Below are 16,692 nucleotides of genomic sequence, written 5' to 3' on the forward strand. Positions count from 1 at the left end.
ATGAATATTCGACTGGAAGCTGTTTTGGACAACTTTTCTTTCCTTCATGCCAAACACTTGGCAGACCTCCGTGCAACGTCCAGAAAACGATGGGAGATGTTTTCTGTGCTCCCGCAGGTTTTCCTTGCCAGACAGAGTGGAAAAGCTTTCTGCTAGGATGTAGACCACAAAAGACGCTAAAGACGAAGGTACGATGCTGTCCGGAGCTAAGAGCCGCTCCCGGGCTTCTTTCGGCAGAAGCGGCGCTAAGAGAGCACTGTGAGCGGTAGAATCGTCATTGCGCGAAGAAGCCGCTTCTTCGGCTCCGGGAGCCGGAGAGAGCGGCAGCATCGGAAAGGTGAAGAAGGAAGCTGTACAACACTGGGATTGTGTGCGCAGCTTGCCAACTGATAGAAAACAGTACCTTACACTTTCCTGACGTTTCCAATCACATGAATATGCCATTGGAAGCTGTTTTGGACAACTTTTCTTTCCTTCATGCCAAACACTTGGCAGACCTCCGTGCAACGTCCAGAACACGATGGGAGATGTTTTCTGTGCTCCCGCAGGTTTTCCTTGCCAGACAGAGTGGAAAAGCTTTCTGCTAGGATGTAGACCACAAAAGACGCTAAAGACGAAGGTACGATGCTCTCCGGAGCTAAGCGCCGCTCCCGGGCTTCTTTCGGCAGAAGCGGCGCTAAGAGAGCACTGTGAGCGGTACAATCGTCTTTGCGCGAAGAAGCCGCTTCTTCGGCTCCGGGAGCCGGAGAGAGCGGCAGCATCGGAAAGGTGAAGAAGGAAGCTGTACAACACTGGGATTGTGTGCGCAGCTTGCCAACTGATACAAAACAGTACCTTACCACTTTCCTGACGTTTCCAATCACATGAATATGCCATTGGAAGCTGTTTTGGACAACTTTTCTTTCCTTCATGCCAAACACTTGGCAGACCTCCGTGCAACGTCCAGAAGACGATGGGAGATGTTTTCTGTGCTCCCGCAGGTTTTCCTTGCCAGACAGAGTGGAAAAGCTTTCTGCTAGGATGTAGACCACAAAAGACGCTAAAGACGAAGGTACGATGCTCTCCGGAGCTAAGAGCCGCTCCCGGGCTTCTTTCGGCAGAAGCGGCGCTAAGAGAGCACTGTGAGCGGTACAATGGTCTTTGCGCGAAGAAGCCGCTTCTTCGGCTCCGGGAGCCGGAGAGAGCGGCAGCATCGGAAAGGTGAAGAAGGAAGCTGTACAACACTGGGATTGTGTGCGTAGCTTGCCAACTGATAGAAAACAGTACCTTACCACTTTCCTGACGTTTCCAATCACATGAATATTCGATTGGAAGCTGTTTTGGACAACTTTTCTTTCCTTCATGCCAAACACTTGGCAGACCTCCGTGCAATGTCCAGAACACGATGGGAGATGTTTTCTGTGCTCCCGCAGGTTTTCCTTGCCAGACAGAGTGGAAAAGCTTTCTGCTAGGATGTAGACCACAAAAGACGCTAAAGACGAAGGTACGATGCTCTCCGGAGCTAAGAGCCGCTCCCGGGCTTCTTTCGGCAGAAGTGGCGCTAAGAGACCACTGTGAGCGGTACAATCGTCTTTGCCGAAGAAGCCGCTTCTTCGGCTCCGGGAGCCGGAGAGAGAGGCAGCATCGGAAAGGTGAAGAAGGAAGCTGTACAACACTGGGATTGTGTGCGCAGCTTGCCAACTGATAGAAAACAGTACCTTACCACTTTCCTGACGTTTCCAATCACATGAATATTCGATTGGAAGCTGTTTTGGACAACTTTTCTTTCCTTCATGCCAAACACTTGGCAGACCTCCGTGCAACGTCCAGAAAACGATGGGAGATGTTTTCTGTGCTCCCGCAGGTTTTCCTTGCCAGACAGAGTGGAAAAGCTTTCTGCTAGGATGTAGACCACAAAAGACGCTAAAGACGAAGGTACGATGCTCTCCGGAGCTAAGCGCCGCTCCCGGGCTTCTTTCGGCAGAAGCGGCGCTAAGAGAGCACTGTGAGCGGTACAATGGTCTTTGCGCGAAGAAGCCGCTTCTTCGGCTCCGGGAGCCGGAGAGAGAGGCAGCATCGGAAAGGTGAAGAAGGAAGCTGTACAACACTGGGATTGTGTGCGCAGCTTGCCAACTGATAGAAAACAGTACCTTACCACTTTCCTGACGTTTCTAATCACATGAATATTCGATTGGAAGCTGTTTTGGACAACTTTTCTTTCCTTCATGCCAAACACTTGGCAGACCTCCGTGCAACGTCCAGAACACGATGGGAGATGTTTTCTGTGCTCCCGCAGGTTTTCCTTGCCAGACAGAGTGGAAAAGCTTTCTGCTAGGATGTAGACCACAAAAGACGCTAAAGACGAAGGTACGATGCTCTCTGGAGCTGAGCGCCGCTCCCGGGCTTCTTTCGGCAGAAGCGGCGCTAAGAGAGCACTGTGAGCGGTACAATCGTCTTTGCGCGAAGAAGCCGCTTCTTCGGCTCCGGGAGCCGGAGAGAGCGGCAGCATCGGAAAGGTGAAGAAGGAAGCTGTACAACACTGGGATTGTGTGCGCAGCTTGCCAACTGATAGAAAACAGTACCTTACACTTTCCTGACGTTTCCAATCACATGAATATTCGATTGGAAGCTGTTTTGGACAACTTTTCTTTCCTTCATGCCAAACACTTGGCAGACCTCCGTGCAACGTCCAGAACACGATGGGAGATGTTTCCTGTGCTCCCGCAGGTTTTCCTTGCCAGACAGAGTGGAAAAGCTTTCTGATAGGATGCAGACCACAAAAGACGCTAAAGACGAAGGTACGATGCTCTCCGGAGCTAAGAGCCGCTCCCGGGCTTCTTTCGGCAGAAGCGGCGCTAAGAGACCACTGTGAGCGGTACAATCGTCTTTGCCGAAGAAGCCGCTTCTTCGGCTCCGGGAGCCGGAGAGAGAGGCAGCATCGGAAAGGTGAAGAAGGAAGCTGTACAACACTGGGATTGTGTGCGCAGCTTGCCAACTGATAGAAAACAGTACCTTACCACTTTCCTGACGTTTCCAATCACATGAATATTCGATTGGAAGCTGTTTTGGACAACTTTTCTTTCCTTCATGCCAAACACTTGGCAGACCTCCGTGCAACGTCCAGAAAACGATGGGAGATGTTTTCTGTGCTCCCGCAGGTTTTCCTTGCCAGACAGAGTGGAAAAGCTTTCTGCTAGGATGTAGACCACAAAAGACGCTAAAGACGAAGGTACGATGCTCTCCGGAGCTAAGCGCCGCTCCCGGGCTTCTTTCGGCAGAAGCGGCGCTAAGAGAGCACTGTGAGCGGTACAATGGTCTTTGCGCGAAGAAGCCGCTTCTTCGGCTCCGGGAGCCGGAGAGAGAGGCAGCATCGGAAAGGTGAAGAAGGAAGCTGTACAACACTGGGATTGTGTGCGCAGCTTGCCAACTGATAGAAAACAGTACCTTACCACTTTCCTGACGTTTCTAATCACATGAATATTCGATTGGAAGCTGTTTTGGACAACTTTTCTTTCCTTCATGCCAAACACTTGGCAGACCTCCGTGCAACGTCCAGAACACGATGGGAGATGTTTTCTGTGCTCCCGCAGGTTTTCCTTGCCAGACAGAGTGGAAAAGCTTTCTGCTAGGATGTTGACCACAAAAGACGCTAAAGACGAAGGTACGATGCTCTCCGGAGCTAAGAGCCGCTCCCGGGCTTCTTTCGGCAGAAGCGGCGCTAAGAGAGCACTGTGAGCGGTACAATCGTCTTTGCGCGAAGAAGCCGCTTCTTCGGCTCCGGGAGCCGGAGAGAGCGGCAGCATCGGAAAGGTGAAGAAGGAAGCTGTACAACACTGGGATTGTGTGCGCAGCTTGCCAACTGATAGAAAACAGTACCTTACACTTTCCTGACGTTTCCAATCACATGAATATTCGATTGGAAGCTGTTTTGGACAACTTTTCTTTCCTTCATGCCAAACACTTGGCAGACCTCCGTGCAACGTCCAGAACACGATGGGAGATGTTTTCTGTGCTCCCGCAGGTTTTCCTTGCCAGACAGAGTGGAAAAGCTTTCTGCTAGGATGTAGACCACAAAAGACGCTAAAGACGAAGGTACGATGCTCTCTGGAGCTGAGCGCCGCTCCCGGGCTTCTTTCGGCAGAAGCGGCGCTAAGAGAGCACTGTGAGCGGTACAATGGTCTTTGCGCGAAGAAGCCGCTTCTTCGGCTCCGGGAGCCGGAGAGAGCGGCAGCATCGGAAAGGTGAAGAAGGAAGCTGTACAACACTGGGATTGTGTGCGCAGCTTGCCAACTGATAGAAAACAGTACCTTACACTTTCCTGACGTTTCCAATCACAAGAATATTCGATTGGAAGCTGTTTTGGACAACTTTTCTTTCCTTCATGCCAAACACTTGGCAGACCTCCGTGCAACGTCCAGAACACGATGGGAGATGTTTCCTGTGCTCCCGCAGGTTTTCCTTGCCAGACAGAGTGGAAAAGCTTTCTGCTAGGATGCAGACCACAAAAGACGCTAAAGACGAAGGTACGATGCTCTCCGGAGCTAAGAGCCGCTCCCGGGCTTCTTTCGGCAGAAGCGGCGCTAAGAGAGCACTGTGAGCGGTACAATGGTCTTTGCGCGAAGAAGCCGCTTCTTCGGCTCCGGGAGCCGGAGAGAGCGGCAGCATCGGAAAGGTGAAGAAGGAAGCTGTACAACACTGGGATTGTGTGCGCAGCTTGCCAACTGATAGAAAACAGTACCTTACCACTTTCCTGACGTTTCCAATCACATGAATCTTCGATTGGAAGCTGTTTTGGACAACTTTTCTTTCCTTCATGCCAAACACTTGGCAGACCTCCGTGCAACGTCCAGAACACGATGGGAGATGTTTTCTGTGCTCCCGCAGGTTTTCCTTGCCAGACAGAGTGGAAAAGCTTTCTGCTAGGATGCAGACCACAAAAGACGCTAAAGACGAAGGTACGATGCTCTCCGGAGCTAAGAGCCGCTCCCGGGCTTCTTTCGGCAGAAGCGGCGCTAAGAGAGCACTGTGAGCGGTACAATCGTCTTTGCGCGAAGAAGCCGCTTCTTCGGCTCCGGGAGCCGGAGAGAGAGGCAGCATCGGAAAGGTGAAGAAGGAAGCTGTACAACACTGGGATTGTGTGCGCAGCTTGCCAACTGATAGAAAACAGTACCTTACACTTTCCTGACGTTTCCAATCACATGAATATTCGATTGGAAGCTGTTTTGGACAACTTTTCTTTCCTTCATGCCAAACACTTGGCAGACCTCCGTGCAACGTCCAGAAGACGATGGGAGATGTTTTCTGTGCTCCCGCAGGTTTTCCTTGCCAGACAGAGTGGAAAAGCTTTCTGCTAGGATGTAGACCACAAAAGACGCTAAAGACGAAGGTACGATGCTCTCCGGAGCTAAGAGCCGCTCCCGGGCTTCTTTCGGCAGAAGCGGCGCTAAGAGAGCACTGTGAGCGGTACAATGGTCTTTGCGCGAAGAAGCCGCTTCTTCGGCTCCGGGAGCCGGAGAGAGCGGCAGCATCGGAAAGGTGAAGAAGGAAGCTGTACAACACTGGGATTGTGTGCGCAGCTTGCCAACTGATAGAAAACAGTACCTTACCACTTTCCTGACGTTTCCAATCACATGAATATTCGATTGGAAGCTGTTTTGGACAACTTTTCTTTCCTTCATGCCAAACACTTGGCAGACCTCCGTGCAACGTCCAGAAGACGATGGGAGATGTTTTCTGTGCTCCCGCAGGTTTTCCTTGCCAGACAGAGTGGAAAAGCTTTCTGCTAGGATGCAGACCACAAAAGACGCTAAAGACGAAGGTACGATGCTCTCCGGAGCTAAGAGCCGCTCCCGGGCTTCTTTCGGCAGAAGCGGCGCTAAGAGAGCACTGTGAGCGGTACAATGGTCTTTGCGCGAAGAAGCCGCTTCTTCGGCTCCGGGAGCCGGAGAGAGCGGCAGCATCGGAAAGGTGAAGAAGGAAGCTGTACAACACTGGGATTGTGTGCGCAGCTTGCCAACTGATAGAAAACAGTACCTTACCACTTTCCTGACGTTTCCAATCACATGAATATTCGATTGGAAGCTGTTTTGGACAACTTTTCTTTCCTTCATGCCAAACACTTGGCAGACCTCCGTGCAACGTCCAGAACACGATGGGAGATGTTTTCTGTGCTCCCGCAGGTTTTCCTTGCCAGACAGAGTGGAAAAGCTTTCTGCTAGGATGTAGACCACAAAAGACGCTAAAGACGAAGGTACGATGCTCTCCGGAGCTAAGAGCCGCTCCCGGGCTTCTTTCGGCAGAAGTGGCGCTAAGAGACCACTGTGAGCGGTACAATCGTCTTTGCCGAAGAAGCCGCTTCTTCGGCTCCGGGAGCCGGAGAGAGAGGCAGCATCGGAAAGGTGAAGAAGGAAGCTGTACAACACTGGGATTGTGTGCGCAGCTTGCCAACTGATAGAAAACAGTACCTTACCACTTTCCTGACGTTTCCAATCACATGAATATTCGATTGGAAGCTGTTTTGGACAACTTTTCTTTCCTTCATGCCAAACACTTGGCAGACCTCCGTGCAACGTCCAGAAAACGATGGGAGATGTTTTCTGTGCTCCCGCAGGTTTTCCTTGCCAGACAGAGTGGAAAAGCTTTCTGCTAGGATGTAGACCACAAAAGACGCTAAAGACGAAGGTACGATGCTCTCCGGAGCTAAGCGCCGCTCCCGGGCTTCTTTCGGCAGAAGCGGCGCTAAGAGAGCACTGTGAGCGGTACAATGGTCTTTGCGCGAAGAAGCCGCTTCTTCGGCTCCGGGAGCCGGAGAGAGAGGCAGCATCGGAAAGGTGAAGAAGGAAGCTGTACAACACTGGGATTGTGTGCGCAGCTTGCCAACTGATAGAAAACAGTACCTTACCACTTTCCTGACGTTTCTAATCACATGAATATTCGATTGGAAGCTGTTTTGGACAACTTTTCTTTCCTTCATGCCAAACACTTGGCAGACCTCCGTGCAACGTCCAGAACACGATGGGAGATGTTTTCTGTGCTCCCGCAGGTTTTCCTTGCCAGACAGAGTGGAAAAGCTTTCTGCTAGGATGTAGACCACAAAAGACGCTAAAGACGAAGGTACGATGCTCTCTGGAGCTGAGCGCCGCTCCCGGGCTTCTTTCGGCAGAAGCGGCGCTAAGAGAGCACTGTGAGCGGTACAATCGTCTTTGCGCGAAGAAGCCGCTTCTTCGGCTCCGGGAGCCGGAGAGAGCGGCAGCATCGGAAAGGTGAAGAAGGAAGCTGTACAACACTGGGATTGTGTGCGCAGCTTGCCAACTGATAGAAAACAGTACCTTACACTTTCCTGACGTTTCCAATCACATGAATATTCGATTGGAAGCTGTTTTGGACAACTTTTCTTTCCTTCATGCCAAACACTTGGCAGACCTCCGTGCAACGTCCAGAACACGATGGGAGATGTTTCCTGTGCTCCCGCAGGTTTTCCTTGCCAGACAGAGTGGAAAAGCTTTCTGATAGGATGCAGACCACAAAAGACGCTAAAGACGAAGGTACGATGCTCTCCGGAGCTAAGAGCCGCTCCCGGGCTTCTTTCGGCAGAAGCGGCGCTAAGAGACCACTGTGAGCGGTACAATCGTCTTTGCCGAAGAAGCCGCTTCTTCGGCTCCGGGAGCCGGAGAGAGAGGCAGCATCGGAAAGGTGAAGAAGGAAGCTGTACAACACTGGGATTGTGTGCGCAGCTTGCCAACTGATAGAAAACAGTACCTTACCACTTTCCTGACGTTTCCAATCACATGAATATTCGATTGGAAGCTGTTTTGGACAACTTTTCTTTCCTTCATGCCAAACACTTGGCAGACCTCCGTGCAACGTCCAGAAAACGATGGGAGATGTTTTCTGTGCTCCCGCAGGTTTTCCTTGCCAGACAGAGTGGAAAAGCTTTCTGCTAGGATGTAGACCACAAAAGACGCTAAAGACGAAGGTACGATGCTCTCCGGAGCTAAGCGCCGCTCCCGGGCTTCTTTCGGCAGAAGCGGCGCTAAGAGAGCACTGTGAGCGGTACAATGGTCTTTGCGCGAAGAAGCCGCTTCTTCGGCTCCGGGAGCCGGAGAGAGAGGCAGCATCGGAAAGGTGAAGAAGGAAGCTGTACAACACTGGGATTGTGTGCGCAGCTTGCCAACTGATAGAAAACAGTACCTTACCACTTTCCTGACGTTTCTAATCACATGAATATTCGATTGGAAGCAGTTTTGGACAACTTTTCTTTCCTTCATGCCAAACACTTGGCAGACCTCCGTGCAACGTCCAGAACACGATGGGAGATGTTTTCTGTGCTCCCGCAGGTTTTCCTTGCCAGACAGAGTGGAAAAGCTTTCTGCTAGGATGTTGACCACAAAAGACGCTAAAGACGAAGGTACGATGCTCTCCGGAGCTAAGAGCCGCTCCCGGGCTTCTTTCGGCAGAAGCGGCGCTAAGAGAGCACTGTGAGCGGTACAATCGTCTTTGCGCGAAGAAGCCGCTTCTTCGGCTCCGGGAGCCGGAGAGAGCGGCAGCATCGGAAAGGTGAAGAAGGAAGCTGTACAACACTGGGATTGTGTGCGCAGCTTGCCAACTGATAGAAAACAGTACCTTACACTTTCCTGACGTTTCCAATCACATGAATATTCGATTGGAAGCTGTTTTGGACAACTTTTCTTTCCTTCATGCCAAACACTTGGCAGACCTCCGTGCAACGTCCAGAACACGATGGGAGATGTTTTCTGTGCTCCCGCAGGTTTTCCTTGCCAGACAGAGTGGAAAAGCTTTCTGCTAGGATGTAGACCACAAAAGACGCTAAAGACGAAGGTACGATGCTCTCTGGAGCTGAGCGCCGCTCCCGGGCTTCTTTCGGCAGAAGCGGCGCTAAGAGAGCACTGTGAGCGGTACAATGGTCTTTGCGCGAAGAAGCCGCTTCTTCGGCTCCGGGAGCCGGAGAGAGCGGCAGCATCGGAAAGGTGAAGAAGGAAGCTGTACAACACTGGGATTGTGTGCGCAGCTTGCCAACTGATAGAAAACAGTACCTTACACTTTCCTGACGTTTCCAATCACAAGAATATTCGATTGGAAGCTGTTTTGGACAACTTTTCTTTCCTTCATGCCAAACACTTGGCAGACCTCCGTGCAACGTCCAGAACACGATGGGAGATGTTTCCTGTGCTCCCGCAGGTTTTCCTTGCCAGACAGAGTGGAAAAGCTTTCTGCTAGGATGCAGACCACAAAAGACGCTAAAGACGAAGGTACGATGCTCTCCGGAGCTAAGAGCCGCTCCCGGGCTTCTTTCGGCAGAAGCGGCGCTAAGAGAGCACTGTGAGCGGTACAATCGTCTTTGCGCGAAGAAGCCGCTTCTTCGGCTCCGGGAGCCGGAGAGAGAGGCAGCATCGGAAAGGTGAAGAAGGAAGCTGTACAACACTGGGATTGTGTGCGCAGCTTGCCAACTGATAGAAAACAGTACCTTACCACTTTCCTGACGTTTCTAATCACATGAATATTCGATTGGAAGCAGTTTTGGACAACTTTTCTTTCCTTCATGCCAAACACTTGGCAGACCTCCGTGCAACGTCCAGAACACGATGGGAGATGTTTTCTGTGCTCCCGCAGGTTTTCCTTGCCAGACAGAGTGGAAAAGCTTTCTGCTAGGATGTTGACCACAAAAGACGCTAAAGACGAAGGTACGATGCTCTCCGGAGCTAAGAGCCGCTCCCGGGCTTCTTTCGGCAGAAGCGGCGCTAAGAGAGCACTGTGAGCGGTACAATCGTCTTTGCGCGAAGAAGCCGCTTCTTCGGCTCCGGGAGCCGGAGAGAGCGGCAGCATCGGAAAGGTGAAGAAGGAAGCTGTACAACACTGGGATTGTGTGCGCAGCTTGCCAACTGATAGAAAACAGTACCTTACACTTTCCTGACGTTTCCAATCACATGAATATTCGATTGGAAGCTGTTTTGGACAACTTTTCTTTCCTTCATGCCAAACACTTGGCAGACCTCCGTGCAACGTCCAGAACACGATGGGAGATGTTTTCTGTGCTCCCGCAGGTTTTCCTTGCCAGACAGAGTGGAAAAGCTTTCTGCTAGGATGTAGACCACAAAAGACGCTAAAGACGAAGGTACGATGCTCTCTGGAGCTGAGCGCCGCTCCCGGGCTTCTTTCGGCAGAAGCGGCGCTAAGAGAGCACTGTGAGCGGTACAATGGTCTTTGCGCGAAGAAGCCGCTTCTTCGGCTCCGGGAGCCGGAGAGAGCGGCAGCATCGGAAAGGTGAAGAAGGAAGCTGTACAACACTGGGATTGTGTGCGCAGCTTGCCAACTGATAGAAAACAGTACCTTACACTTTCCTGACGTTTCCAATCACAAGAATATTCGATTGGAAGCTGTTTTGGACAACTTTTCTTTCCTTCATGCCAAACACTTGGCAGACCTCCGTGCAACGTCCAGAACACGATGGGAGATGTTTCCTGTGCTCCCGCAGGTTTTCCTTGCCAGACAGAGTGGAAAAGCTTTCTGCTAGGATGCAGACCACAAAAGACGCTAAAGACGAAGGTACGATGCTCTCCGGAGCTAAGAGCCGCTCCCGGGCTTCTTTCGGCAGAAGCGGCGCTAAGAGAGCACTGTGAGCGGTACAATCGTCTTTGCGCGAAGAAGCCGCTTCTTCGGCTCCGGGAGCCGGAGAGAGCGGCAGCATCGGAAAGGTGAAGAAGGAAGCTGTACAACACTGGGATTGTGTGCGCAGCTTGCCAACTGATAGAAAACAGTACCTTACCACTTTCCTGACGTTTCCAATCACATGAATCTTCGATTGGAAGCTGTTTTGGACAACTTTTCTTTCCTTCATGCCAAACACTTGGCAGACCTCCGTGCAACGTCCAGAACACGATGGGAGATGTTTTCTGTGCTCCCGCAGGTTTTCCTTGCCAGACAGAGTGGAAAAGCTTTCTGCTAGGATGCAGACCACAAAAGACGCTAAAGACGAAGGTACGATGCTCTCCGGAGCTAAGAGCCGCTCCCGGGCTTCTTTCGGCAGAAGCGGCGCTAAGAGAGCACTGTGAGCGGTACAATCGTCTTTGCGCGAAGAAGCCGCTTCTTCGGCTCCGGGAGCCGGAGAGAGAGGCAGCATCGGAAAGGTGAAGAAGGAAGCTGTACAACACTGGGATTGTGTGCGCAGCTTGCCAACTGATAGAAAACAGTACCTTACACTTTCCTGACGTTTCCAATCACATGAATATTCGATTGGAAGCTGTTTTGGACAACTTTTCTTTCCTTCATGCCAAACACTTGGCAGACCTCCGTGCAACGTCCAGAAGACGATGGGAGATGTTTTCTGTGCTCCCGCAGGTTTTCCTTGCCAGACAGAGTGGAAAAGCTTTCTGCTAGGATGTAGACCACAAAAGACGCTAAAGACGAAGGTACGATGCTCTCCGGAGCTAAGAGCCGCTCCCGGGCTTCTTTCGGCAGAAGCGGCGCTAAGAGAGCACTGTGAGCGGTACAATGGTCTTTGCGCGAAGAAGCCGCTTCTTCGGCTCCGGGAGCCGGAGAGAGCGGCAGCATCGGAAAGGTGAAGAAGGAAGCTGTACAACACTGGGATTGTGTGCGCAGCTTGCCAACTGATAGAAAACAGTACCTTACCACTTTCCTGACGTTTCCAATCACATGAATATTCGATTGGAAGCTGTTTTGGACAACTTTTCTTTCCTTCATGCCAAACACTTGGCAGACCTCCGTGCAACGTCCAGAAGACGATGGGAGATGTTTTCTGTGCTCCCGCAGGTTTTCCTTGCCAGACAGAGTGGAAAAGCTTTCTGCTAGGATGCAGACCACAAAAGACGCTAAAGACGAAGGTACGATGCTCTCCGGAGCTAAGAGCCGCTCCCGGGCTTCTTTCGGCAGAAGCGGCGCTAAGAGAGCACTGTGAGCGGTACAATCGTCTTTGCGCGAAGAAGCCGCTTCTTCGGCTCCGGGAGCCGGAGAGAGCGGCAGCATCGGAAAGGTGAAGAAGGAAGCTGTACAACACTGGGATTGTGTGCGCAGCTTGCCAACTGATAGAAAACAGTACCTTACCACTTTCCTGACGTTTCCAATCACATGAATATTCGATTGGAAGCTGTTTTGGACAACTTTTCTTTCCTTCATGCCAAACACTTGGCAGACCTCCGTGCAACGTCCAGAACACGATGGGAGATGTTTTCTGTGCTCCCGCAGGTTTTCCTTGCCAGACAGAGTGGAAAAGCTTTCTGCTAGGATGTAGACCACAAAAGACGCTAAAGACGAAGGTACGATGCTCTCCGGAGCTAAGAGCCGCTCCCGGGCTTCTTTCGGCAGAAGCGGCGCTAAGAGAGCACTGTGAGCGGTACAATCGTCATTGCGCGAAGAAGCCGCTTCTTCGGCTCCGGGAGCCGGAGAGAGCGGCAGCATCGGAAAGGTGAAGAAGGAAGCTGTACAACACTGGGATTGTGTGCGCAGCTTGCCAACTGATAGAAAACAGTACCTTACACTTTCCTGACGTTTCCAATCACAAGAATATTCGATTGGAAGCTGTTTTGGACAACTTTTCTTTCCTTCATGCCAAACACTTGGCAGACCTCCGTGCAACGTCCAGAACACGATGGGAGATGTTTTCTGTGCTCCCGCAGGTTTTCCTTGCCAGACAGAGTGGAAAAGCTTTCTGCTAGGATGTAGACCACAAAAGACGCTAAAGACGAAGGTACGATGCTCTCCGGAGCTAAGAGCCGCTCCCGGGCTTCTTTCGGCAGAAGCGGCGCTAAGAGAGCACTGTGAGCGGTACAATCGTCTTTGCGCGAAGAAGCCGCTTCTTCGGCTCCGGGAGCCGGAGAGAGAGGCAGCATCGGAAAGGTGAAGAAGGAAGCTGTACAACACTGGGATTGTGTGCGCAGCTTGCCAACTGATAGAAAACAGTACCTTACACTTTCCTGACGTTTCCAATCACATGAATATTCGATTGGAAGCTGTTTTGGACAACTTTTCTTTCCTTCATGCCAAACACTTGGCAGACCTCCGTGCAACGTCCAGAACACGATGGGAGATGTTTTCTGTGCTCCCGCAGGTTTTCCTTGCCAGACAGAGTGGAAAAGCTTTCTGCTAGGATGTAGACCACAAAAGACGCTAAAGACGAAGGTACGATGCTCTCCGGAGCTAAGAGCCGCTCCCGGGCTTCTTTCGGCAGAAGCGGCGCTAAGAGAGCACTGTGAGCGGTACAATCGTCTTTGCGCGAAGAAGCCGCTTCTTCGGCTCCGGGAGCCGGAGAGAGCGGCAGCATCGGAAAGGTGAAGAAGGAAGCTGTACAACACTGGGATTGTGTGCGCAGCTTGCCAACTGATAGAAAACAGTACCTTACCACTTTCCTGACGTTTCCAATCACATGACTATTCGATTGGAAGCTGTTTTGGACAACTTTCCTTTCCTTCATGCCAAACACTTGGCAGACCTCCGTGCAACGTCCAGAACACGATGGGAGATGTTTTCTGTGCTCCCGCAGGTTTTCCTTGCCAGACAGAGTGGAAAAGCTTTCTGCTAGGATGTAGACCACAAAAGACGCTAAAGACGAAGGTACGATGCTCTCCGGAGCTAAGAGCCGCTCCCGGGCTTCTTTCGGCAGAAGCCGCGCTAAGAGAGCACTGTGAGCGGTACAATGGTCTTTGCGCGAAGAAGCCGCTTCTTCGGCTCCGGGAGCCGGAGAGAGAGGCAGCATCGGAAAGGTGAAGAAGGAAGCTGTACAACACTGGGATTGTGTGCGCAGCTTGCCAACTGATAGAAAACAGTACCTTACACTTTCCTGACGTTTCCAATCACATGAATATTCGATTGGAAGCTGTTTTGGACAACTTTTCTTTCCTTCATGCCAAACACTTGGCAGACCTCCGTGCAACGTCCAGAACACGATGGGAGATGTTTTCTGTGCTCCCGCAGGTTTTCCTTGCCAGACAGAGTGGAAAAGCTTTCTGCTAAGGATGTAGACCACAAAAGACGCTAAAGACGAAGGTACGATGCTCTCCGGAGCTAAGCGCCGCTCCCGGGCTTCTTTCGGCAGAAGCGGCGCTAAGAGAGCACTGTGAGCGGTACAATCGTCTTTGCGCGAAGAAGCCGCTTCTTCGGCTCCGGGAGCCGGAGAGAGCGGCAGCATCGGAAAGGTGAAGAAGGAAGCTGTACAACACTGGGATTGTGTGCGCAGCTTGCCAACTGATAGAAAACAGTACCTTACACTTTCCTGACGTTTCCAATCACATGAATATTCGATTGGAAGCTGTTTTGGACAACTTTTCTTTCCTTCATGCCAAACACTTGGCAGACCTCCGTGCAACGTCCAGAACACGATGGGAGATGTTTTCTGTGCTCCCGCAGGTTTTCCTTGCCAGACAGAGTGGAAAAGCTTTCTGCTAGCATGTAGACCACAAAAGACGCTAAAGACGAAGGTACGATGCTCTCCGGAGCTAAGAGCCGCTCCCGGGCTTCTTTCGGCAGAAGCGGCGCTAAGAGAGCACTGTGAGCGGTACAATCGTCTATGCGCGAAGAAGCCGCTTCTTCGGCTCCGGGAGCCGGAGAGAGCGGCAGCATCGGAAAGGTGAAGAAGGAAGCTGTACAACACTGGGATTGTGTGCGCAGCTTGCCAACTGATAGAAAACAGTACCTTACCACTTTCCTGACGTTTCCAATCACATGAATATTCGATTGGAAGCTGTTTTGGACAACTTTTCTTTCCTTCATGCCAAACACTTGGCAGACCTCCGTGCAACGTCCAGAACACGATGGGAGATGTTTTCTGTGCTCCCGCAGGTTTTCCTTGCCAGACAGAGTGGAAAAGCTTTCTGCTAGGATGCAGACCACAAAAGACGCTAAAGACGAAGGTACGATGCTCTCCGGAGCTAAGAGCCGCTCCCAAGCTTCTTTCGGCAGAAGCGGCGCTAAGAGAGCACTGTGAGCGGTACAATCGTCTTTGCGCGAAGAAGCCGCTTCTTCGGCTCCGGAAGCCGGAGAGAGCGGCAGCATCGGAAAGGTGAAGAAGGAAGCTGTACAACACTGGGATTGTGTGCGCAGCTTGCCAACTGATAGAAAACAGTACCTTACCACTTTCCTGACGTTTCCAATCACATGAATATTCGATTGGAAGCTGTTTTGGACAACTTTTCTTTCCTTCATGCCAAACACTTGGCAGACCTCCGTGCAACGTCCAGAAGACGATGGGAAATGTTTTCTGTGCTCCCGCAGGTTTTCCTTGCCAGACAGAGTGGAAAAGCTTTCTGCTAGGATGTAGACCACAAAAGACGCTAAAGACGAAGGTACGATGCTCTCCGGAGCTAAGAGCCGCTCCCGGGCTTCTTTCGGCAGAAGCGGCGCTAAGAGAGCACTGTGAGCGGTACAATCGTCTTTGCGCGAAGAAGCCGCTTCTTCGGCTCCGGGAGCCGGAGAGAGAGGCAGCATCGGAAAGGTGAAGAAGGAAGCTGTACAACACTGGGATTGTGTGCGCAGCTTGCCAACTGATAGAAAACAGTACCTTACACTTTCCTGACGTTTCCAATCACATGAATATGCCATTGGAAGCTGTTTTGGACAACTTTTCTTTCCTTCATGCCAAACACTTGGCAGACCTCCGTGCAACGTCCAGAACACGATGGGAGATGTTTTCTGTGCTCCCGCAGGTTTTCCTTGCCAGACAGAGTGGAAAAGCTTTCTGCTAGGATGTAGACCACAAAAGACGCTAAAGACGAAGGTACGATGCTCTCTGGAGGTAAGAGCCGCTCCCGGGCTTCTTTCGGCAGAAGCGGCGCTAAGAGAGCACTGTGAGCGGTACAATCGTCATTGCGCGAAGAAGCCGCTTCTTCGGCTCCGGGAGCCGGAGAGAGCGGCAGCATCGGAAAGGTGAAGAAGGAAGCTGTACAACACTGGGATTGTGTGCGCAGCTTGCCAACTGATAGAAAACAGTACCTTACACTTTCCTGACGTTTCCAATCACATGAATATGCCATTGGAAGCTGTTTTGGACAACTTTCCTTTCCTTCATGCCAAACACTTGGCAGACCTCCGTGCAACGTCCAGAACACGATGGGAGATGTTTTCTGTGCTCCCGCAGGTTTTCCTTGCCAGACAGAGTGGAAAAGCTTTCTGCTAGGATGTAGACCACAAAAGACGCTAAAGACGAAGGTACGATGCTCTCCGGAGCTAAGCGCCGCTCCCGGGCTTCTTTCGGCAGAAGCGGCGCTAAGAGAGCACTGTGAGCGGTACAATGGTCTTTGCGCGAAGAAGCCGCTTCTTCGGCTCCGGGAGCCGGAGAGAGCGGCAGCATCGGAAAGGTGAAGAAGGAAGCTGTACAACACTGGGATTGTGTGCGCAGCTTGCCAACTGATAGAAAACAGTACCTTACACTTTCCTGACGTTTCCAATCACAAGAATATTCGATTGGAAGCTGTTTTGGACAACTTTTCTTTCCTTCATGCCAAACACTTGGCAGACCTCCGTGCAACGTCCAGAACACGATGGGAGATGTTTCCTGTGCTCCCGCAGGTTTTCCTTGCCAGACAGAGTGGAAAAGCTTTCTGCTAGGATGCAGACCACAAAAGACGCTAAAGACGAAGGTACGATGCTCTCCGGAGCTAAGAGCCGCTCCCGGGCTTCTTTCGGCAGAAGCGGCGCTAAGAGAGCACTGTGAGCGGTACAATCGTCTTTGCGCGAAGAAGCCGCTTC

The sequence above is a fragment of the Ammospiza caudacuta genome, chromosome 6, assembly GCF_027887145.1.
Source record: "Ammospiza caudacuta isolate bAmmCau1 chromosome 6, bAmmCau1.pri, whole genome shotgun sequence".
Classification (NCBI taxonomy): domain Eukaryota; kingdom Metazoa; phylum Chordata; class Aves; order Passeriformes; family Passerellidae; genus Ammospiza; species Ammospiza caudacuta.